General features: G+C 45.8%; 1 protein-coding gene and 1 pseudogene across 7 annotated transcripts in view; one reads left to right on the top strand and one right to left on the bottom strand.

Annotated features, from left to right (window-relative positions):
- LOC105484775 (ATPase plasma membrane Ca2+ transporting 4) overlaps positions 1 to 25,632 on the bottom strand; it is a 115,502-nt gene that overhangs the window by 68,101 nt on the left and 21,769 nt on the right. The gene's annotated exons all lie outside the window — the stretch shown is intronic.
- LOC105484776 (ribosome biogenesis protein NSA2 homolog pseudogene) lies at positions 15,277 to 16,039 on the top strand (annotated as a pseudogene).

The following is a 25,632-nucleotide window of genomic DNA, read 5'->3' as shown; positions in this document are numbered from 1 at the left end:
CTCAAGGAGAAATGCCAAACCCCAGGGTCTTCTCACCTCACTGCACTTATATTACTGAGAAGAGACAAAGCCACTTGGTCTTCTTGCTCTAACAGCAGCACTCCTCCATTACCCCAGCCCCCACCAGCTGCCAGTATCAAGGGAGGAAGATGCGGAGGATTCACCAGGGGTGGTGGGAGGAGAGCTTCGAAGCCCCCACCCCTCCCCCCAGGCAAGGAGCCTGCTCACTCTAGCTGGAGGGTTGCAGGGAACCACCTCTAAAGGTGCCTCTGAGGAGACACATGTTTCCTCCACTTCTACAGAGAACTTTCATCCAATCCTTTCTCCTTAGCTTTGGGGTGAAGGGCTACTTCTGCACAGAAAGACTCAAGATTTTAGTCAAGGTGGTGAGGACCCTTAGCACCACGGAGTCGGAGTCAGCATGCGAGGTTCAGATGCTGATGGATGAGTAACAGTGCGGCTGATTCCTTCCTAGACACATATGTCTCAGGCACCAGAGACATGGGAAAGGTTTTTGGCCGATGGGGTGTTAAGGAGTGATCAGGAGTGATCAGAGGTCAGTCTGCATCTATTGGAGGGAAGCACTATGGCCCTCTGCCTTGACTCCCTCAACCAAAACTAAAATAGCAAAGAAGAAAAGAAATAACGGCCATAGATGCTTCAAGATGGGCAGGAGAGGCAGGCACGGTGGCTCACGCCAATAACCCCAGCTCTTTGGGAGGCTGAGGAGGGAGGATTGCTTGAACTCAGGAGTTTGCGTTCAGCCTTGGCAACACAGCGAGACCTATTTTTTTAAATCTAAACAAAATAAAGAAAAAAAATGAAGGTCAAGAAAGTGGGAGTCACAAGTCCATGTGGTGATTAATCACAGGCATGCACACACACACAACTGAGCTGAAAGCGTGAACTGACTAATAAATATGCTATAGGTCGTCAATCACTAAACAGCATGTGAGTAAGAGAAAGAGTCACCTTTCAGAAACAGCTAGTTGGAATATAAAGATGCTGCAGGAATTTATCAACCCCTTTTCTCCACCTTATTCCAGCTTCTTTTGGATGGGTATACACTTATTAGGAGATTAAAAACCTCTTACTGCTGACAGACATATTAACCAGATAAAAATAAAGTTAGGGCAGTGTTAAAAAGAACAAATAGAATAGACCGTTCCATTTCCTCCCATCTCATAAGATAACTGAATGTCTCCCAGATGCCACCATGGCTCAGAAAGGATATAGATGAGAACACTCCCCACGGGGAGGAGAGAGGGCAGGAGAAGGGGGAGGACACTGATGCTCCCATCAGGGAAGCATCCTTCTGGTGCCCCAGGAGAGGTCAAAGTCCTAACTGACAGCCCTGGTTAGCTCATAAGCTCTTGTTGGAGAAATCAGAACTTGGGATAAAAATCAGTCTTGGCAGCACCTTGAGGTCAAAAGAGCAGAGCAGGCACTATTTCTAAACCTGTCAAACCAACTATCATCAGCATCCTAGTTCCTATAGGGTAGGAAGAGAGAAGGGAGAGGTGAGGAAAGGGTCCAGAGATAAAAAAGGTATAGTCCTGGACTGTTGGGTATAGGCTGATGGAAAGGCACTAACCATGAATTAAGGTTCCAGATAAGCTGTGCTTCTCTTCCTAAGCTTAAAAGTATGAACTTGGCTGGGCACGGTGGCTCACACCTATAATCTCAGCACTGTGGGAGGCCAAGGCGGGTGGATCACCTGAGGTCAGGAGTTAGAGACTAGCCTGACCAACATGGCAAAACCCCGTCTCTACCAAAAATACAAAAATTAGCCAGGTGTGGTGGCACATGCCTGTATTCCCAGCTACCTGGGAGGCTGAGGCAGGAGAATCACTTGAATCAGGGAGATGAAGGTTGCAGTGAGCTGAGATTGTGCCACTGCACTCCAGCCTGGGTGACAGAGTGAGATTCAATTTCAAAAAAAAAAATTAAAAAATAAGAAAGAGCATGAACTCAAGCAGAGTGGCCATTACTTGGGAAGACATAAAAAGACAAAGAGAGATGCAGACATGTTTCAGTGTCCCAAGGTAGAGTGAGCTTCCAAAACCCATGGACTAGAAAGAACATCTATTCAAAGGGCTCACATCCACAGTGATGGACACAGGGCTCATTGTTGAAAGAGACAAAGGGCAGGCAAATAGGTGACTCAGCCCCAGCTGGTCATTGTTGATGAAAGTCTCTCAGGGGAGAGAAAGTGGAGAGTATTGTGTATTTTTCTTACAAGTGAGCAGAAAGGTTGTGTCATCACCTCTTTATCCCAACCTCAGCTCCAGAGCCTGGCCTAACCTGTGCAATTAATGACTGAGCCACCTCTCTCTGTTCCATCCAGCGTGCTTCCGTTTCCAAGGGAAGGGAAAGCATGAAAGTCCCAGAAAGGGGCCGGGCACGGTGACTCACGCCTGTAAGCCCAGCGCTTTGGGAGGCTGAGGCAGGCAGATCACCTGAGGTCAGGAGTTCGAGACCAGCCTGACCAATATGGAGAAACCCCGTCTGTACAAAATATAAAAAAATTGGCCGGGTGCAGTGGCTCACGCCTGGAATCCCAGCACTCTGGGAGGCAGAGGCAGGCAGATCACGAGGTCAGGAGATCAAGACCACCCTGACTAACACAGTGAAACCCCGTCTCTACTAAAAATACAAAAAATTAGCCGTGCGTGGTGGCGGGCGCCTGTAGTCCCAGCTACTCGGGAGGCTGAGGCAGGAGAATGGCATGAACCCAGGAGGCAGAGCTTGCAGTGAGCCAAAATTGCGCCACTGCACTCCAGCCTGGGCAACAGAGTGAGACTCCGTCTCAAAAAAGAAAAAGAAAAAAAAAAAATTAGCCGGCGTGGTAGCACGTGCCTGTAATCCCAGATACTCTGGAGGCTGAGGCAGGAGAATCGCTTGAACCCGGGAGGCAGAGGTTGTGGTGAGCTGAGATTGCGCCATTGCCCTCCAGCCTGGGCAACAAGAGCGAGATTCCATCTCAAAAAAGACAAACAAACAAACAACAACAACAACAAAAAGTCCTGGAAAGGGATCCAGTCTCCACAGACAATCAGCAAGACCCAGGCACCATTCCTTCAGCACTTGCTCCATCTCCCCGCATTCTTTGCACCTTAAAATTGGCGGACTGAGTGAATGGTTGAGGGCACATCTCCCTTGATCTCCAGGACACAGTCAGAGAGGTTCTGGTCCAGATAGAAGGGGGATGAGCCATCACTGAAGGAATCCATCTAATCTCCAGGGAGAGGCAAAGGTGAACACAACCCAGCTGATTCTAAACTCCCATATACACTGCTTTAAACACTTCAACCTCCAAGGCAAAATCTTGGTGGGATGGTGGTGGGAGGTTTGTAGGAAGTAACAGAATAAGATATTTTCTGGATTATTTCACTTCAAAAGCCTTGAGCTACCAAGATCATAAGAAGAATACCTAGCACCAAACTATTTCCACGTCCCCATTTTTCTCTATACCTCATTCCCAAACTTCTAACTTTATTATCCCGTACTTATGTGTATCCCTTCCCCTACCTCCTCCTCTCCTATCTGTCTATTTCAGTCTCTCAGTCTCTCTCATTCTCTTTTTCCACATCTCCAGGGACAGCCTAATTGGATGGAATTTAACTCTCCTTGCCTGGATAATTTCTGAAACCAATCAGTCCTGTCCCAGTCCACAGTGGTTCACATAGTGGAAGGAGCAGGAATGTGCTGAGAAGCAAGTCAGGTACTTGTGGGGCTGTCACAGCCAGCACCAACCCAGGGCCCATCTGTGTCACTGGGGTCACGGATGATGGGTCAAAGGCATGTGGGACCAGATTCCATGAGCCAATCTGCATTATCCCCAATCCATCTGGAGCTTGCTTGTCTAAGTCAAACATTTATGCAGGAACTAACTACACTGGAGGTAGAGATAAACAGCTAACATTGAAGACTCTAGGTAGGGGAGGGGGAGGGATAGGAGAATATTCCCATGGATTAAATACAAAAGTCAGTTACAGTAACTACAGCCTTCTAAAAAATGAAAAAACAAAACAAACCACCAAAGTCAGGATGTAGTGTGCTCAGCCAAGCTCCCAATCTAGCATAAATAGAGGAGTGGCTTGTTGAAGGAAGTGGCCAGGAGACTAGACAGATTGAAAAGGCACCTGGGGCTACAGTCCGACCCTGGCTCCTTTCAGGGTTCCCAAGGAAGCTGACAACTCAAGAACTGAACACAATAAGCTAGTCCTACCCAACTACAAGCTGCAAGATGGCTCCACTGTTCCACCTCCGTTCCACTCTGAGCCTACAGAGCGTGGTGGGGAATAGACATATGGACGCTAAAATCCAACCCCTGGTGACAGGCTGCTTTCTTCTCTCTTTCCCCATCACTACACAAGGATTCGCAGAGGAGGAGTAGCATCACGCATCCTATCCAAGCAGAGTGAAACTTTCGTAGGCATCTCATGCTATTTGCCTAACATTTGCTTCTGCAGAAGATTGCCAGAGCAAGCTTCCCCCCAGTTCCTCCAGTCTAACACGCCCTGGCCAGCTGTTCCAAATTAGCAAGATCTTCATCACCAGAGAAGGATCTTTTTCAGAGTGGGGGGAAGGGGTTGCTTTCCTCCCTTTAGGGTTCCTGTCACTGGGCCCTCTCTCTGTAAGCAGCCAGATCCTCAGAGAAGCTGAGGACACGCCAGCCAGCTCTCTTCCCTCCCTCCTCCAATGGCCAGCCCAAGAAAGAGAGCGCTCCTTCATGCGGGGGAAGTCCCATGGCAGTGAGGCTATGGAAATTTTGCCGTCTAAGGCTGTGGAATTCTTCCACTGGGCTCCTGCAGTTAATCATCGCAGCTCCCTGGATTCCCAACTTTGGGCTTTAAAAGGTAGCACCCGAGCAAGAAGGACAAACATATCGAGAAGAAAGAAAAAAAAGTTGGTGTAAGCGAAAAGATAACTACCTCCAACGCTTGTCTACTGAGTAACTGAGTAATTGTGAGAAGCGGAAAGAAGAAAAGAGCACAGGAAAAATAAGTATAGACCACACTCCAGAACATCACTCCAGATTCCCAGCGAAAGCTGCCCAGATCCACTCTCTAGAACCTACACAGAACATTGCTCCTTTGCTAATGTAATTGTAGAAGGATTACCTACGGTTGCTTTGTTTGAAACTTTCTCCTCTCAGCAGATCACCGGCTTCTGTCCCCCTTTGGAAAAAAGTGCTAGAGGCCGGGCACGGTGACTCACGCCTGTAATCCCAGCATTGTGGGAGGCTGAGGTGGGCAGATCGCTTGAATCCAGGAGTTCGAGACCAGCCGGAGCAACATGGTGAAACCCCATCTCTACAAAATATACAAAAATTAGCCAGGCATGCTGGTGCACACCTACAGTCCCAGCTACTCTGAAGGCTGAGGTGGGAGGATCTCCTGAACCCTGGAGGCAGAGGTTGCCGTGAGTGGAGATGGCACCACTGCACTCCAGCCTGGATGACAAAGTGAGACCCTATCTTAAAACAAAACAAAACAAAACAAAAACAGAAAGGTGCTAGAGAGCTCACAGTTGTGAGTACACAGCTCTCAAATATTAACTTCCAAGATGCTCAAGGTGGCTTCTTAGGCCAGGTTGTCATGGTTTCCAAGACCACAAACAGAAGTTTGGTTCAAAAGAAGGGCAGGAAGGGAATTGCCTTTTTCTCCCTAAAGGAATAGTTTCTAGAGCCAAGATGAAAGGGGGATATGGCAAAAGGAAGAGAAGTTTCCATAACAGGGCAAAGAAAATGGACAGTCTTGAGAGTTCAATTTTTCCTGGTGAGCATAGGGAGAGAGGCCTCATGTGTAGGATTATAAGGCCTTATTCAGAGGGTGAGATAAGCCTAGGAGGTTAATAGGAAGAGGAGTCAGCTTTCAACTATATTAAATGTCCACCCAACCAAACCTAGGAGGCAGGAAGAACAGAGGCCAAAATTAAGCTGCTTTGGGAAGGCGAAGGCCCTCCAAAGACTCTGAATTTTGCCTGCAAGAGGGCAATTGAGATAATTATCCCCAGAAGTGATGTGTGGAGGTGCTGTTTCCAGAATTGAGGCCTGCCTTGCTGTCCACCCCCTGCAGGTCCCCTGGTCAGGACTCTTTCAACTCTCATTTCAAAGGAGCCAGAGGAGGAGAACATTGTAAGAAACCAAAATGCTACCATTCCTCCCAGCAGGAGCTGTCAGCTGAGTGCGGCCACCTGGCCCAGGAATTCCCTCTCAGACTCATGGGCAGCTCTCTGCGGCTTATGAGAATCCCCTTGGATGCTTCCTCCTGAGCTGGTGCCAGCTTGGAAAGGAGACAGAGTTGCTCACCGCTCTGCTATACCCAGAAGCAGCAACTGTGGCACCACTGTAGGTTAATTACCACGTATGCTCCACCACCTTCTCAAAGCAGACAGGGGCCAGGGTGGGCTGACCACAAGCTGGGAGGCAGGTCAGACCTGTCACAATTTTATCACCAGTAACAATACTAGCCAATAAGTTCCAGGTCTTTTCAGGGAGCAGGTCCCCTACTTTTCCCACCAACTACGTCAAACAAGAATCCCATAATCATAGCAACGTAGATGGAAAAGTCTAAACAAATCCCCTCATTTTACATTTAAGCACATACGAGTCAAATATTATGCTGAGCACTGGATAAAAAGGCTACACAATCTTTTTTTTTTTTTTTTTTTTTTTTAGATGGAGTCTAGCTCTGTCACCAGGTTGGAGTGCACTGCTGTGATCTTGGCTCACTGCAACCTCCGCCTGCCAGGTTCAAGTGATTCTCCTGCCTCAGCCTCCTGAGTAGCTGGGACTACAGGCATGCACCACTATGCCTGGCTAATTTCTGTATTTTTAGTAGAGACAGGGTTTCACCATATTGACCAGGCTGGTCTCGAACTCCTGACCTCATGATCCGCCTGCCTCGGCCTCCCAAAGTGTTGGGATTATAGGCGTGAGCCACCGAGCCAGGCCAAGGCTACACAATCTTGATGGGAAAGCAGGACAGGGGAAGAGACATCTGAAGCAAAGAAGTCTGTATTGGGTGTCAAAGGAAGGGCAGAAACATCTCCCGTGCCTGCTTGCCTGTGCCTACCCAAAACCTCTAGGTTTTCCCCTGCCGCCAGCTTGTGGTCATCAAGCTGCTGCAGGAGAGAGCTCATCACAGCGTGGGCCTCCCCTTCAGCCTGAGCAGAAGGAGACCTTCTCTTTCCAGAGCTGCTATATACAGTCAGGTAGCATGTGCCCTGAACATGGGCACCAGGTAAGGAGGTGGTTTGGGAGATGAAATCCACCCTAAGTTTTGCCAGATGGGCCTTGCACCTGTGGGCTATATTCACCTTTCTAAAATCTTTCAAAGTAACTTAAGGACTAGCAGGTGCAGTTAACCATCAACCTGGCATTCCCTTGGGTCACCAAATCCTGAAAAATATCTCAGGAAGAAAATCAGAAGTGAATGCAGTTTGACCTGGGGATGCACCAGAGGCAGGGCTGAAGATGCGAAAGCAGGCAGCCCTGTGGGGTCTCTGCACCCGGGCCAGGCTCCTGCCCCTCACAGCTCACAGGCTCTCCTGTGACAGTCCTTCCCAAGTAGCACCAGTGCCTCTCAGCCAACCCTCCTCCAAATCCATTCTCCCTGAGCCTTCGTTTCCTCATCTAAAAAAATGGGGATCAAAAAGTCATCTACCCCATACCAAAGTTGAAAGGATTATTACTTTTTTCATGTGCAATGGCCCTTGCCCTTGGATGAAGATCAAGTATCTTAAAAATCCATTGAACAGTGAGGCACACTGCCTCTGCCCCTCTGTCAGAGCCTCCCCGTGCCTCTGGCCACCGTGTTCCTATACTTTCCAGTCCTGGGTCTGGACCCTTGGCTCTGTGTACCAGGAGGACATTGGTACTCCCCATTCACAGACTTCTCCAGAATCTCTAATTTTTGAAGCTATATCTGTGGAATCTATCTGTCTGAGGTTCCTTTTTAAGTGGTGTCAGCAAGACTGAGTAAAAAGACAGAAAAAGTTCATGACAGTAAAAGAACTCTGTGTTAAGAACTCACATTTGGGTAATGCTTCACAGTTTTCAAAGCACTCTGACATTTGATCTTTGCGACAATCTTTTCAGCTAGACAGGACTGACAATATCGTTCTTTGACAGATTTTATAACATATGGTCTTAAAGGTGAGGTGACTCACTCAATTAAGGCCATTCAACCACAGGAAGAGCATAGAAGAAGCTAAGGTTTACTCCATACTACAAGGTCCTAAGAGAAAGTGGAGAGAAGAGGCTGGGCACGGTGGCTCATGCCTGTAATCCCAGACACTCAGGAGGCTGAGGCAAGAGGATCACTTGAGGACAGGAGTTTGAGACTAGCCTGGGCAATACAGTGAGACACCATCTCTACAAAAAATAAAAAAGTAGCTGGGCGTGGTAGCATGTGCCTGTAGTCCCCACTACTTAGGAGGCTGAGGAGGGAGGATTGCTTGAGCCCAGGAGTTTGAAGCTGCAGTAAGCTATGATCATACCACTGCACTCTAGCATGGTGACAGAACAAGACCTGGCTTAAAAAGAAAAAAAAAAAAGAGAGAGAGCAGCCTGTATAAAATAGTGGGATAATTCTAGGCCCAACCCAGGACATTGGAGCTAGGGATTCGTGTCCTGATGAGCTCAGAGGATTAATACAGGTTCTCCTACTTCCTCTCAGAGGTAACAGTGAGACATGCTGAATGTACGTGTGATGTCTGTGTGTGTCATTCTTCTTGGCCATGGACACCTTGAGGGTACAGTTTGTGGTCTAGATGGAGGCGGTACACTTCCTGGTGTGGTGCTGAGGTACAAAAGGGAGGGAACAAAAAAGGGTGGAGGGACATTAGAGAAAGAAAGGAAGAGGGCTTTTTCCCTTAGGGAATTCCCAGTCCGCACAATTCTAAATAAAGAAGACAGGATACACCCATATTAAGAAGGCCTATGATTATAGTACAGCACATCCAGAAATATTGAAGTGCATCGGGACCAGGAAAGACAAAGACTGACAAGGGGAAGAAATGCAAAAAACAAAAGCAAATACAAACCCGAAACATATAAACGGGAAACAAAATGTTGCTCTAGAGTCTTTCCACCCTTTAAAGGCCTTCAGTATTGAAAGGAGGGAATCTTTAGGGTCAACAATAGGGTCTTTCCCTAGGAAGGCAAGCAAAGGCAAGATTGTGGCCCCAGATAATCATTTCTCTCTAGCTAGCACTTCTGGGTTCAGATGATGTCATGCGCATTAAGTATTTGTCGAGAAAAGAGACCTCTGGAAGGGTAAAACCTCAGGACGGAGTTTATAAACAGCACACTCAACTCCACCTGTCTTCCACCATCTAGGAGAGTGACCCTCCTCAGTTTCCTGCTACAAAGAAAGAGCAGGCTATTCTCTTCATATTACTGCAAAGGATGATATACCCAAAAAATGTGATTAAAAAAAGGAGGGCCTCCATGGGCAGATGAATGGACAAACAAGTGTGGCACATCCATACAATGGAATTATTATTCAAGGAAGGACATTCTGACACATGCTGCCACACGGATGAACCTTGAAGACATTATGCTAAGTGAAATAAGCCAGTTGCACACACACAAATAAATAGGGTATAACTCTATTCATATGAAGTATGTAGAATAGGCAAATTCATCGAGACAGGAAGTAGAGTGGAGGTTCCCAGGGGCTGGATGGAGTGAGGAATGGGCATTATTGTTTAATGGGTACAGAGTTTCAGTTTGGGATGAAGGAGAAGTTCTAGACATGGATGATGGTGATGGGAACCCTACACTGGGAATGTAGTTAGTACCACTGAACGGTCTACTTAAAAAGGGTTAAGATAAGCTGGGTGCGGTGGTTCATGCCTGTAATCCCAACACTTTGGGAGGCTGAGGCGGGTGGATCACGAGGTCAGGAGTTCAAGAACAGCCTGGCCAATATGGTGAAACCCTGTCTCTACTAAAAATACAAAAATTAGGCCGGGCGTGTTGGCTCACGCCTGTAATCCCAGCACTTTGGGAGGCCGAGGCGGGCAGATCACGAGGTCAAGAGATTGAGACCATCCTGGCTAACACGGTGAAACCTTGTCTCTACTAATAATAGAAAAAGAAATTAGCCGGGCATGGTGGCAGGCACCTGTAGTCCCAGCTACTAGGGAGGCTGAGGCAGGAGAATGGCATGAACCCGGGAGGCAGAGCTTGCAGTGAGCTGAGATTGTGCCACTGCACTCCAGCCTGGGCGAGAGAGCGAGACTCCATCTCAAAAAAAAAAAAAAAAAATTAGCTGGGCATGGTGGAGTGTGACTGTAGTCCTAGCTGCTCGGGAGGCTGAGGCAGGAGAATCACTTGAACCTGGGAGGTGAAGGTTGCAGTGAGCCAAGATCATGCCACTGCACTTCAGCCTGGGGGACTGAGTGAGACTCTCTCAACAACAACAACAACAACAACAAAATGGTTGAGATGGCAAATTTTATGTTCTGTATATTTTATCACAGTAAAAAATAAATAAATAAATAAATAAATAAATAAATAAAAATAGGAGAAGAAAGAAGAGCAGATGGAAGACTCATGCTGGTATAGACAGGTGAGAAGGGTGGAGAAGGGAAGAGCAGAGCTAAGTTCCAGACGTGGGACCAGCAGCTGCTGTCAGCGGGGCTCAGACCCATTGTGGTAATGGAGGTGCAGGCCAGTGGGGCACAGGTCAGTCACCACAGACATGCCCAGGGCTGGGAGCCCACACAGAGCCTGGCACAACATCAAAGAACTCAAGGGACCTGGCAAAGCTGAGTGACAAGGCAAAGGGGCGGAGAAACAGACTGGGCTTTCTGAATACCATGCAGTGTGTTTGTGTGTGGTGGGGGACAACGGTGGGAGTGCACTGAGGGTGGTGGGCATAAGATAGACAAATCACCTTTTTAAAGAGCAGGAGAGAGGCATCTGTGTTCATCCTCTCCTCTCCCAAAGTCACCCTATCATCAGCTCAGAGAACACAGGCACCTGGTTAGAGCAGGTACAGCTAAGGCTTTCTTGATCCAAGACGGAGAAGTAAGTCTCCAGGCTTTTTGATCACTCTGTATTAGTATCTCATCTGATCCTCTCAACGACCTTGGGAAATGGGTCATATCACTCCCATTCTACAGAGGAGAAAACTGGCTACATAATTTGTCTAGGCTCACACAGTAAGAAGACAAGCCAGAATCCAAACCCAACTTTGGCAGAAGCCACACTTTTTTCATAATACTGCCTTTGAGTTGCTTTCCAGACATGAGAGCTCTCCTCAGTGATCATTCATCTCTTAAAGTATGGTACAGTGATTAAGAGCGTAAGCTCCGTGGAGAGACGGCCCAAATCCCAGATCCACCACCACCATCATTATCCATTTGACCTTGGGAAAGTTTTTTTTTTTTTTAAGACCAAGTTTCTCTTTTGTTGCCCTGGCTGGAGTGCAGTGGCGTGATCTCAGCTCACTGCAATCTCTGCCTCCTTGGTTCAAGCAATTCTCCTGCCTTGGCCTCCCAAGTAGCTGGAACTAGAGGGCCACCCCACCATGCCCGGCTAATTTTTGTATTTTCAGTAGAGAGAGGGTTTCACCATGTCGCCAGGCTGGTCTCAAACTCCTGACCTCAAGTGATCCGCCCACCTCGGCCTCCCAAAGTGCTGGGATTACAGGCATGAGGCACCGCGCCCAGTCCCCATGCTCTTCTTCTTCTTTATTTTTTTTTTTTTTGAGACAGAGTCTCACTCTTGCTAGGCTGGAGTACAGTGGTGCAATCTTGGCTCACTGCAACCTCCGTCTCCCAGTTCAAGCGATTCTGCTGCCTCAGCCTCCCAAGTAGCTGGGACTATAGGTGCTCACTACCATGCCCAGCTAATTTTTGTATTTTCAGTAGAGACGGGGTTTCACCATGTTGGCCAGGCTGGTCTCGATCTCTTGACCTCATGCTCTGCCCACCTTGGCCTCACAAAGTGCTGGGATTACAGGTGTGAGCCACCACGCCCAGGCCTCCCCCCACCCCCCACCTCCGTTCTCTTCTTACTGCTCCCTAGGAGCCTATTCATCTGCTGTTACACTGAACTGGGACCTCATTTTTTATCTCCACCACCCCAACTGATGCATTCTCACCCCAATGGCATGCATTCTCACAAGTTTCCAACCTACTGCCTTTTGTGATAGCTATTTTTATCCCCTTTCAAGAATTGAAGGAACTGAGACCTAAAGCCCTACAGTTAACTTGTGGCGAAACTGGACCATAAACCCAGGTCCAAAAAACCCATGTTCTTGGCTGTTACATGACGTTTTGGCATCAGAGACAAAAAATCTACCACATGGTAAAGGGGAAAGTAGCTTGGGTTGAATTTCAAATACTTGGATTGGAATCCAAGCTCTGTGACCTCGGACAAGTTTCTGTTTTTTTTTTTTTGTTTTTTGTTTTTTTTTTTTGAGATGGAGTCTTGCTCTGCCGCCCAAGCTGGAGTGCAGTGGCATGATCTTGGCTCACTCCACCCTCCGCCTCCCAGGTTCAAGCGATTCTCCTGCCTCAGCCTTCTGAGTAGCTGAGATTACACCACTACGCCCGGCTAATTTTTTGTATTTTTAGTAGAAACAGGGTTTCACCATTTTGGCCAGGCTGGTCTTTAACTCCTGACCTCGTGATCCACCCGCCTTGGCCTCCCAAAGTGCTGGGATTACAGGCATGAGCCACCACGCCCTGCTATTTATATATGTTTTTTAGCTATAGGGTCTCACCCTGCCACCCAGGCTGGATGGAGCAATCTTCCCGCTTCAGCCTCCCCAGTAGCTAGAACTACAGGCATGCACCACCATGCCTAGCTAATTTTTATTTTTATTTTTTGAGCCAGGGTCTTGCTCTGTTACTCAGGCTGGAATGCAGTGGCATGATCAGAACTCACTGAAGCCTTGGCCTCTGGGCTCAAGTGATCCTCACACCTCAGCCTCCTTTGTAGACTACAGGGGTGTGCCACCATGCCTGGCTTAATTTTTAAATGTTTTTGTAGAGACAAGGTTTTGCTATGTGGTCCAGGCTTGTCTCAAACTCCTGGGCTCAAGTGATCCTCCTACCTCAGCCTCCTTTGTAGACTACAGGGGTGTGCCACCATGCCTGGCTAATTTTTTAATGTTTTTGTAGAGACAAGGTTTTGCTATGTGGTCCAGGCTGATCTCAAACTCCTAGGCTCAAGTGATCCTCTCACCTCTGCCTCCCAAAGTGCTGGGATTATGGGTGTGAGCCACTGCACCTGTCCAGAAACTATAATTTTAAATGCCTGCTTTGGGCTTGTCATTCTGACATATATTACATGAAATTATAAAGATTAATGATTCAAAGTGATTAATATAAGAGCTATTCAAGAAATGGTAATATTATTTTCTTCTATATCACAACATTTTTTTTTTTAACTGACACATTTCCTGTCATTTTCATTTGTATTTCCTTTTCATTTTTCTTCCCCTCTGCTAGTTTGGAAGTTACATTATACCAAGTTTTTGAGTATTAGCCTAGAAATCTTAACATGTATTAGCCTAGAAATCTTAACATAAAGACTTCTAATAATCAATATCTTTAATTTTTTCTGTAGAAAATATAAGGATCTTAGAACACTTAAACTCCAATTACTATATTCACCTTCCAATTTTTTTTTTTTTTCAGATGCAGGATCGCTCTGTCACCCAGGCTGGAGTGGTGCAGTGGCGCGATCTAGGCTCACTGCAACCTCCGCCTCCTGGGTTCAAGCGATTCTCCTGCCTCAGCCTCCTGAGTAGCTGGGATTACAGGCATGTGCCACCACACCCAGCTAACTTTTATATTTTTAGTAGAGACAGGGTTTCACCATGTTAGCCAGAATGGTCTCAATCTCCTGACCTTGTAATCCGCCCTCCTTGGCCTCCCAAAGTGCTGGGACTACAGGTGTGAGGTACCGCGCCTGGCCTCTCCTTCCAATTTATATGCTATAGTTACTGAGGATTTTAATTATACCTTCATTTTATTCATATCTATTAGACATTTTTATATTTCTTGTCTTTGACATCAATATTTAGATTTCACTCCATGTTTACCATTTTATTTGCTCATCATCCCTTCTTTGTTTTTATTTATTTATTTATTTATTTATTTATTTATTTATTTATTTATTTGTTGAGACAGGGTCTTCCTCTGTTGACCAGGGTGGAGGGCAGTGGTGCCATCATAGCTCACTGCAGACTGAATCTCCTGGGCTCAAGTGATCCTCCCACCTCAGTCTCCCAAGTAGCTGGGACTACAGGCCTGCATCATCATGCCAGGCTTTTATTTATCTATTTATTTTTAAATTTTTATTAGAGATGAGGTCTATTTTGCCCAGGCTGTTCTTGAACTCCTGAGCCCAAAAGATCCTTTCATCTTGGTTTCCCAGAATGCTAGGACTATAAGGCATGAGCCACAGTGCCCAGTCCATCATCCCTTCTTGAATCTTAGACTTTCCTTTTAGTACAGGCATACCTCAGAGACATTGCAGGTTCCAGACCACTGCAATAAGGCAAGTTCCTGGTTATTTATTACTTTTTTGGTTTGTCAATGCATATAAAAGTTATGTCTACACAATACTATAAAGTGTTTTTATGGTTAAAAAACACAATGTGACTACCTTAATTGAAATATATTTTGTGTTAAAAATGCTAATGATCGGCCATGGCTCACGCCTGTAATCCTAGCACTTTGGGAGGTTGAGCGGGGCAGATCACTTGAGGTCAGGAGTTCAAGGCCAGCCTGACCAACATGGTGAAACCCTGTCTCTACTAAAAATATTTTTTAAGGCCGGGTGCAGTGGCTCACGCTTGTAATCTCAGCACTTTGGGAGGCCAACGCAGGCAGATCACGAGGTCAGGAGATTGAGACCATCCTGGCTAACACAGTGAAACCCCGTCTCTACTAAAAAAATACAAAAAAAAAAATTAGCTGGGCGTGGTGGTGGGCACCTGTAGTCCCAGCTACTCAGGAGGCTGAGGCAGGAGGATGGCGTGAACCCGGGAGGCGGAGCTGGTAGTGAGCCGAGATCGCGCCACTGCACTCCAGGCTGGGCGACAGAGCGAGACTCTGTCTCAAAAAAAAAAAAAAAAAAAAAAAAATTATATATATATATATATATATATATATATTTAAAAAAGGGTGGCCCTTTCTTGTCCCGGCCTGCACGGTATGGGTTCATGGGTCTCTGAGACCTTAAAATTGAGAGCGTTTTTGCACTCCAGGGGCTGCTCCTGGCGGCTCTGTGGCCGTCACCATGCCACAGAACAAATATATTGAATTACACCGTAAACACTATGGATACCATTTGGAATATCATGAGAAAAAGAGAAAGAAGGAAAGTCGAGAGGCTCATGAATGTTCAAAGAAGGCAAAGAAAATGATTGGTCTGAAGGCTAAGCTTTACCATAAACAGCATCATGCTGAGAAAATACAAATGAAAAAGACTATCAAGATGCATGAAAAGAGAAACACCAAACAAGAGAAGGATGAAAAGACTCCACAGGGAGCAGGACCTGCCTGTCTGCTGGACAGAGAGGGACAATCTCGAGCTGAAGTACTTTCCAATATGATTAAACAGAAACGAAAAGAGAAGGCGGGAAAATGGGAAGTCCCTCTGCCTAAAGTACGTGCCCAGGGAGAAACAGCAGTATTAAAAGTTATTCGAACAGGAAAGAGAAAGAAGAAGGCACGGAAGAGGATGGTTACTAAAGTCTGCTTTGTTGGAGATGGCTTTACAAGAAAACCACCTAAATATGAAAGATTCACCAGGCCAATCTGCGTTTCAAGAAAGCCCATGTAACACATCCTGAACTGAAAGCCACTTGGTGTAAAAAAGAATCCCTCATCCCCACTGGACACAGCTTTGGGTGTTATTACCAAAGGTACTGTCATTGAGGTAAATATGAGCGAATTGGACCTTGTGACACAAGGAGGCAAAGTTATTTGGGGAAAATATGCTCAGGTTAACAACAATCCTAAAAATGATGGATACATAAATACAGTCTTACTGGTTTGACAGCAATTTCATATATAATTATTGAGGACTACACACCAACTGAAAAAACTGCCATTACTGTAATGTTTCTACCAAACAGTCATACATGTCTGCAATCAAGAGATTTACTACATTGTAAACATTCAAACGGTCCAGTCTTATAAATGGTCTTTATTTTGAAATCTGCTTAGACCCCATGTTCATAAAATTGAATGACTGAATTGAATGTTCATAAAATTCAATTGAAAAAAAAGCAAATATACAAATATCCTACTTCATCAATGTCTGCATTTATGAGTGGGTATTCAGCAATTTCCCGAAAAACCACCAGTGTCCGTTGAAAATGCTTTTCAAAAAGGTTAATACACACTTAATTATGTGCCTGAGAATTTAACTGAAGTATCTTCTACCTCATTCATCATTAATCCTAAAAAAGGTAACATTAATACAGATGTTAAGTTTACAATGTTTATACTAAAAGTATGTGAGGAAACACAAAGTTCAGAACTCTTAGAGAAATCTTCTCACCTGTGAAATCCTTAACTTCTGAATACAGCAAAGGTCCAGTGAATTCGCATTCTAAACATTTTTTTCGTCTCATTTACCACGTATAATAACACCTACTTGGCACTATTTTCTACTCGAATCATGAAAATGAAAAAAAATACTAAAATCTTTGTACTTTGTTAGCATTTTCTGTATTCTAAACAGCATATTTCTACTTTCAGAATGGTATTAAGAATTAGTTTAAGCAACTCCAGCTAAGTTTTAAAAGGAAAAAAGAAGACTGCACTGATTCTCTGAGGAGAAATTTATTTGTAGTTACTTAGATGATGTAAAAAAGTAAGGTTTTTTTTCACTGGTGAAAGCACTTTTGTTATCTGTGATATGTTGTGGCTTTAAGGATGGCTGTATATTACATTAATCTATTAATCACCAAAAAAAAAAAAAAAAAAAAAAGCTGGGCGTGGTGGCACATGTAATCCCAGCCACTCGGGAGGCTGAGGTGAGAGAGTCGCTTGAACCCAGGAGGCGAAGGTTGCAGTAAGCCGAGATCGCACCACTGCACTCTAGCCTGAGCAACAGAGTGAGACTCCGTCTCGAAAAACAAAAACAAAAAACCAATGTTAATGAACATCTGAGCCTTCAGGAAGTGATAATCTTTTTGCTGGTGGAGAGTCTTGTTCTAATGTGGATGGCTGCTTACTGATGGGTGGGGTAGCTGTGATGATTTCTTTAAATAAGACAATAACAAAGTTTGCTGCATTGACTGACTCTTTAGTGAGACTTCTCTATAGCATGTGATGCTATTTGACAGCATTTTTTCCTTTTCTTTCTTTTCTTATTTTATTATTATTATTATTATTATTATTTGAGATGGAGTCTTACTATGTTGCCCAGGCTGGAGTAAAGTGACACGATCTGAGCTCACTGCAACCTCCACCTCCCAGGTTCAAGAAATTCTCCTGCCTCAGCCTTCCAAGTAGTTGGGATTACAGGAATGCACCACCACACCTGGTTAATTTTTGTATTTTTAGTAGAGACAGGGTTTCTCCATGTTGGCCAGGCTGGTCTCGAACTCTTGACCTCAGGTGATCCACCTGCCTGGGCCTCCCAAAGTGCTGGGATTACAGGTGTGAGCCACCGTGCCCAGCCTCTTTTTTTACATCCTCATGAAGGACTGATATTTGATAGCATTTTACCACAGTAGAACTTCTTTCAAAATTGGAGTCAATCCTCTCAAACCCTGCAGCTGCTTTATCAACTATGTTTATGTAATATTCTAAATCCTTTGTTGTCACTTCAACAGTATTTACAGCATCTTCACCAGGAGTAGATTTCATCTCAAGAAACCACTTTCTTTGCGCATTCCTAAAAAGCAACTCCTCATCTGTTCAAGTTTTAACATGAGATGGCAGCAATTCAGTCATATCCTCAGGTTCTACTTCTAATTCTAGTTCTCTTGCTATTTCCACTATATCTGCAGTTACTTCCTCCACTGAAATCCTGAACCCCTCCAAGTCAGCCATGAGGGTTGGAATCAATGTCTTCCAAACTCCTGTTAATGTTGATATTTTGACTTCCTCCATGAATCATGAATATTCTGTTTCTTTCCTTTTTTTTTTCCAGACAAGGTCTCACTCTGTCACCCAGGCTGGAGTGCAGTGGCACAATCATGGCTCACTGCAGCCTTGACCTCTCAGGCCCTAACAATCCTCTCACTTCAGCCTCCTGAGTAACTGAGAGCACAAGAGAACACCACCATGCCTGACTAATTTTTTCACTTTTTGTAGAGACAGGGTCTCCCTGTGTTGCCAGGCTGGTCTCAAACTCCTAGGCTCAAGTGATCCTCCTGCCTCAGCCTCCCAAAATGCTATGATTACAGGCATGAGCCACCATTCCCAGCCCTTGAATGTTCTTTTTTTTTTTTTTTTTTTTTGAGACGGAGTCTTGCTTGCTCTGTCGCCCAGGCTGGAGTGCAGTGGCGCAATCTCGGCTCACTGCAAGCTCCGCGTCCCGGGTTCACGCCATTCTCCTGCCTCAGCCTCCCGAGTAGCTGGGACTACAGGCGCCCGCCACTGCGCCCGGCTAATTTTTTTCTATTTTTAGTAGAGACAGGGTTTCACCATGGTCTCGATCTCCTGACCTTGTGATCCGCCCGCCTCGGCCTCCCAAAGTGCTGGGATTACAGGCGTGAGCCACCGCGCCCGGCCTGAATGTTCTTAATGGCATCTAGAATGGTGGATTCTTTCCAGAGGTTTTCAATTCATTTTGCCCAGATCCATCAGAGGAATCATTGTCTATGGCAGCTATAGCTTTACAAAATATATTTCTTAAATGATAAGACTTGAAAGTCAAATGTGTTCCTTGTTCCATGAGCTGCAGAACAGATTTTGTGTTAGCAAGCATGAAAACAACATTCATCTCCTTGTATGTCTCCATCAGAGCTCTTGGGTGACCAGGTGCATTGTCAATGAGCAGTAGTATTTTGAAATACTAGTAGTAGGTTTCAACAGTGGGCTTAAAATATTCGGTAAACTGGCCAGGCACGGTGGCTCACGCCTGTAATCCCAACACTTTGGAAGGCTGAGGCAGATGGATCACATGAGATCAGGAATTTGAGACCAGCCTGACCAATATGATGTAACCCTGTCTTTATTAAAAACACAAAAATTAGCCAGGGTGGTGGCGGGCGCCTGTAATCTCAGCTACTTGGGAGGCTGAGACAGGAGAATTGCTTGAACCTGGGAGGCAGAGGTAGCAGTGAGCAGTGAGCAGTGAGACCGCACAATTGCACTCCAGCCTGGGCAACAAGATCGAAACTCCATCTCAAAAAGAAAAAAATATATATATATGTATACAGCAAACCATGCTGTAAATAGATGAGCTGTCATCCAAGCTTTGTTGGATGATAGACCACAGGCAGAATAGATTTAACGTAATTATTAAACGCCCTAGAGGCCTGGTGCAGTGGCTCACATCTGTAATCCCAACACTTTGTGAGGCCGAGGAGGGCGGATCACTTGAGGTCAGGAGTTTGAAACCAGCCTGGCCAATATGGTAAAACCCGTCTCTACTAAAAATATAAAAGTTAGCAGGGCGTGGTGGCGGGTGACTGTAATCCCAGCTACTCAGGAGCCTAAGGCAGAAGAATCATTTGAACCTGGAGGGGTGGAAAATAAATAAAGACCCTAGGATTTTCAGAATGGTAAACATTAAACAAATAAAGACCCTAGGATTTTCAGAATGGTAAACATTGACTTTAACTTGAAGTCACCAGCTGCACTGGCCCCTAATGAGAAAGTCAGCTTGTTCTTTGAAACTTTAAAGCCAGGCATTGACTTCTCCTCTCTAGCTATGAAAGTCCTAGATCTTTTTCCAAGAGAAGGCTGTTTTATCTACATTAAAATCTGTTGTTTAGCATAGCCACTGTCACCAATTATCTTAGCCGGATCTTCCAACTAACTTGCTGTGGTTTCTATTTCAGCACTTGCTGCTTCACCTTTATGTTGTGGAGACAGCTTCTCTCGTTAAACCTGAAGAACCAAGCTCTGCTAGCTTCTAACTTTTCTTCTGCAGCTTCCTCCCCTCTGTCAACCTTCACAGCATTGACGAGATTTAGGATCTTGCCTTGGATTAGGCTTCAACTTAAGAGAATGTTGTGGCTGGTTTGATCTTCTAAGCAGACCACTTGAACTTTCTTCCTGTCAGCAAATAAAGCTGTTTTGCTTTATTACTTGCGTGTTAACTGGAGTAGTACTTTTAATTTCCTTCAAGAACATTTTCCTTTATTTACAACTTGGCTAACTGGCACAAGAGGCCTAGCTTTGGGCCTATCTCAGCTTTCAACATGACTTCCTCCGTAGGCCTAATCATTTCTAGCTTTTGATTTATAGTGAGAGACCTGTGACTCTTTCTTTCACATGAACACTTAGAGGCCATTGTAGGGTTATTAACTGGCCTGCTTTCAATATTGTTGTGTCTTAGGGAATAGGGAGTCTGCAGGAGAAAGAGAGAGGTGAAGAACAGCTGGTCAGTGAGGCAGTCAGAACATACACATTTGTTGATTAAGTTTGCTGCCTTATATGGGCACCATTTGTAGCACCCCAAAACAATTATATTAGTAACACCAAAAAAATCACTCATCACAAACCATCACAACACATATAATAATAATGAAAAACTTTGAAACATCATGAGAATTACCAAGATGTGACACAGAGACATGAAATGAGCACACGCTGATGGAAAAATGGTGTTAATAGACTTGCTCAACACAGGGTTGCCACAAACCTTCAATTTGTTTAATAATTAAAAAAAAAGGCAGTGTCTGAAGTGCAGTAAAATAAGGTATGCCTATAATTTTTCTTCTTTTGAATCATTTCTTTTAGAAGTTGCTTTAGTAGGCCTGGCACAGTGGCTCATGCCTGTAATCCCAGCACTTTGGGAGGCCGAGGTGGGAGGATCACTTGAGGTCAGGAGTTCAAGACTAGCCTGGGTAGCATGGTGAAACCCCGTCTCTACTGAACATACAAAAAAAAAATTAGCTGGGTGTGAAGGCACATGCCTGTAATTTCAACTACTTGGGAGGCTGAGGCAGGAGAATCGCTTGAACCTGGGAAACGGAGGCTGCAGTGAGCTGAGATTGTGCCACTGTACTCCAGCTTGAGGGACAGAGCAAGACTCTGTGTCCAAAAAAAAAAAAAGAAGTTGCTTTAGTGAAGGAGTCTGTTGGTAGAAACCTCTGTTGTTATTTGTCTGTAAAGGGTTTTGTTTTGCCCACTTTTTTGTTTTGAGACAGAGTCTCGCTCCATCACTCAGGCTGGAGTGCAGTGGCATGATCTCAGCTCACTGCAACCTCCGCCTCCCAAGTTCAAGCGATTCTCCTGCCTCAGCCTCCTGAATAGCTGGAACTACAGGCGTCCTGTCACCATGTTCGGCTAATTTTTTTTATTTTTAGTAGAGACGGGGTTTCACCATGTTGGCCAAGCTGGTCTCGAACTCCTGACCTCAGGTGATCCCCCTGCCTCGGCATTTCAAAGTGCTGGGATTACAGGCATGAGCCACCGTGCCTAGCCGTGTGTTCATATATTTAGATACAGGCTCACTCTGTCACCCAGGCTGGAGTGCAGTGGTTTAATCGAAGCTCACTGCAGCCTCGAACTCCTGGACTCAAGTGATTTTCTTGCCTAAACCTCCTAAGTAGCTGGGACTGCAGGCGTGTGCTGCTGTGCCCAGCTAGTATATTTTTTAGATAAAGCATATAAAGCAAGTACAAATAATATGTTTCTTTAGGCATACATATGTTTATCAAGAGAATGGTGAATACAACATTACAGCGCAAGGCAGTGGTTGGGATAGGTGATGAGGTGGGGGGATAGAATAGGAAGGGCTCATAGGCGGATGCAAATGGTAGTGATCTCATTTTTGGGTGGTGGGTTCAAGTGTGTTCATTACGTTAAGAAAAATCATTAATAGCATATATAAATAAGTAGAAAAAGAGAGGCATGCATAAACCAGTCAAGAAAGTGTCATGAACTGTAGATTTTTCATCCAATTTTGTGCACCTGAGAAATAAACAAGAGATAGAACTAGAAATGAAAGGCAGAGACAGAGAGAGAGAAGAAGAAAAAAAAAAGCTTCCTATTTTTACCAGCAACCTTTTTTAACTTGTATGATCAAAGATAGCCATGGAACCACCTAAAGGTATCAAGACTCTTTTAAATAAGAACTTTTGTTGACAATTTCATGGTCTAAAATAGCCATTTAACAACACAGTCAAGGCCAGGCACAGTGGCTCATGCCTGTAATGCCAGCACTTTGGGAGGCTAGGGCAGGAGGATCACTGGAGCCCAGGAATTAAGAGAGTAACCTGGGCAACACAGTGAGACCACATCTCTACGAAAACACAACACAAAACAAAACAAAAAAAAACCATAGTCAATATACTGCATCTGATGTTATTAGCCTAATAAAAAAAATATCAATCAACTTAAACATTCTGGCTTTTTGGTGGTGGTAGAGGGAGGAGGGGGATGAGAGTGGGAGTACAGTGAATGGCAGAGGTGCTCATCTGCATTTACTGCTCTAGGGACAAGAGGCCTGGGAGCTGCCCCGTGCAGGACCTCCGTGGCCCGCACGCGGAGCCTCGCACCAGCGAGTCCCGGGGGTGCGGCAGCCTTGCCGCCGTCGCTCGCCCCAGCCAGCCCCGCTCCCCGCCCGCCCTCGCCCCGAGCCGGCCGAGTTCGGACCTGCAGCTCCCCCGCCCTTTGCGCGGTGCGACTCAGCCGCAGGCGCCAGGCTCAGCGGGCTCCCAGCGCGGCCCGGGGAGCAGCTGGGGAAACAAACGCCTTAGCCCTGGAGGCCTGGCTCAGCACAGAAGCGCCAAATAAGGCGGGCCGACTCCACCCGGGCAGCAGCGATTGCTCAGAGGGGGCCGATGACTCACTCGACCCAGCCAGCCAAGCACCTCTCTCCCTCCCCGGGGACCCTCGTCCTGTCCCCCACCACACCACACCACACCTGGGGAACACACCTGGGGAACCCTCCCAGTTCTTACTCCGCCCCTCACCTGGCGTCCCTGAAACCAAACCCTGTGGCTTCAGTGGCTCAGCCGACTTCTCAGCACAGCTTCCCCGGGAGCTCCCGTCCTTGAGCTGCCAAAACCCAGGGAAACAGGGACTTGCTCCAAGCTTTACAGGGCAGGCATGCTTGATAAATGTCTATTGATCAATGCATGCATTATGTCAGAGGACAAGGGCAAAAACTGGGCTGGTTCTGGGATGTGTGCGTGAAAGCCACTCTGTTTACATCACCGTGGAAGGGAAGGCTGGGGTAAATCTGAGATGCTTTCAACGCAGGCTATTCCAGCATCTACAAGTGAGTGTTCTCATTAGTGCGCAGCAGCTCTGGAAGAAGGGGAGGTAACTTGGAGCACACCCCACTTAGCATATGGGGACCCTGGGCCCCAGAGTGGAGAGTGTGACTTGCCTGGCTGGGTATGAGTGGGGACTGTGGAGTTTCCGTGACCTCAATTTTTCTGGGCTGTAAAGTACAGCACTTGTTTTTTTGTTTTGTGTTTGTTCTTTAGTCAGGGTCTCTGTTTCCCAGGCTGGAGTGCAGTGGCATGATCAAGGCTCACTGCAGCCTCAATCTTCCTGGGCTCAGTAATCCTCCCACCTCAGCCTCCTGAGTAGCTGGGACTACAGGTATGCACAGCCATGCCTGGCTAATTTTGTTTTGGTTTGGTTTGGTTTGGTTTTGGTAGAGATGGGGTTTCCCCATGTTACTCCTGGGCTCAAGCTATCCTCAGTCTCCCAAAGAACTGGGATTATAGGTGTGAACCACCATGCCCACCCTAAAGTGCAGCACTTTGAACTTTTCAAAGCACTTCCATTTAGATTCCATCCTCTCTCCTTAGATTATCATAACTATCGTTTGTGGATACAAACAAATGATGAACGAGACAAGTGAGGCTCAGAGGTTAAGTGACTTGCTCAGAGTTAAGAGGTTAAGGTCACACTGTTAGCTACTGGCTTGGTCAAGAGTGGAAATAAATTAAGGAATTCTTTTTAATGCCCCAAGATTCCAAGATTTTTCGCCCACTTTGAACACATCATTCACATTTGCTGGAACTCTCCCACTCCACAGCATGGAGAGAAGCCACCCTACTCAAGAAAGAGGACTCAAATTTTATAGGAGCTGGAGAAATGAATGGTCTCCCCAACCTCAGGGGAGTAAGGAAGGCCTTTCCCATGCAACAATCTCCAAAACTACGAATCTGTATATTTGTAGGTACTCCATGGTATACAAAGTACTTTCACATCCATTATCTCAAGTGATTCTTGTCACTTACCTTACCCTGTAAGGTATTCAAGAGGATATTATCTGATATTTTAAGGAGAGTGAAAAGGCTGCAGCAGTTAAGTGGCATGTTCAACAATAATACCCCGTTTCCTTCCCATGTGTTGCATTACATTGGTTCCCCTGAGGTTCTGAGATAACCAATGTAATGATGAAAAACTCTCTATATTCATAATGGAAACCCAAAGCATCTCCCTTCATTTTTCTCATCTCTGTCCTTAAGATGCCCAGGTAGGAGGAAGGTGGAGGGGTGAAACCTTGGTATGGGTCAGGGGACAAACTGTGAGCACAGAGTAGCCCAAGGCTTCCCCAGAGTCATATGGCAAAAGGTGCTACCAGCTCATGGGTGAACCCAAGACTCCATGTCCTGGCCCTGGATCCTGCACCGAACAGGTGCCTTGGACCAGCCTGTATCTGTCATGGAGGCCACCAGGACTCTTTATCACTCTTGAATTTGTAGCAGTCAGTTGTACAACCTCCAAGAGGCTGGCACCTCAGGCTGTCACTCCAAAGCTGCCTAACTGCCAAGGGGTGTCGAGTGGCCCACCATAAGCACAGAGACTTTCCCATCTAGTGTCCCATCACAGACACTAGACATTGTCTTTGTCCCCAGCCCCACGGTTGCTAATTATCTTTTGGCTGGTGACAGCCTCCAGATCTTCCTTTCTCTCTGCCCCTTCTTGCTCTATTCTTGGATTTTTTTTTAAATGCTTCTTTTCTTTAAAAATATAGCTGCAGATAAAATATACTTAGCTTCTCTTTCACACATATACATTTAAGAGAATGAAGGCAGGAAATCTTTATGGTTCTCTCCAATCACAGGCCAGCATGAGAACCCAAACCACCAGGAGGAGCCAGCCTCTCCGCCATGAATGAGTAATCCCACTCACACGTTTATAGGGGGCTTTATTTAGGGTGTTCCACATCTTATTCCAGAAGCCTGGCCTTTAGCTGAGCCTGCGTAAAAGCCACTTTACATTTTGACTCCCACTTCAAACACAAGTTGGCCTGCCCATCTTCTCACACCTTCATGTGCGATCCAGATACATAAAGGAAGGTACTTCCCAAAGGCGACCCAAGAGTTCCAAGCCTTCTCCCCTCTCTGATTTCTCATCCCAGGATCAGACCCTGTGCACCACCCAGGCTGGCTCCAGGTGATCATCTTCCAAAGCAAAGGCTATGGCCATCAGCACTTTTTTTTCCCCTAATCATTTATTCATATTTTAAATTTTTTGGGACAGAGTCTTCCT

This window comes from Macaca nemestrina, chromosome 1 (assembly GCF_043159975.1).
Source record: "Macaca nemestrina isolate mMacNem1 chromosome 1, mMacNem.hap1, whole genome shotgun sequence".
Classification (NCBI taxonomy): domain Eukaryota; kingdom Metazoa; phylum Chordata; class Mammalia; order Primates; family Cercopithecidae; genus Macaca; species Macaca nemestrina.
Note: the sequence above shows the minus strand (reverse complement) of the source record. Positions and strands in the feature narration are given on the sequence as shown.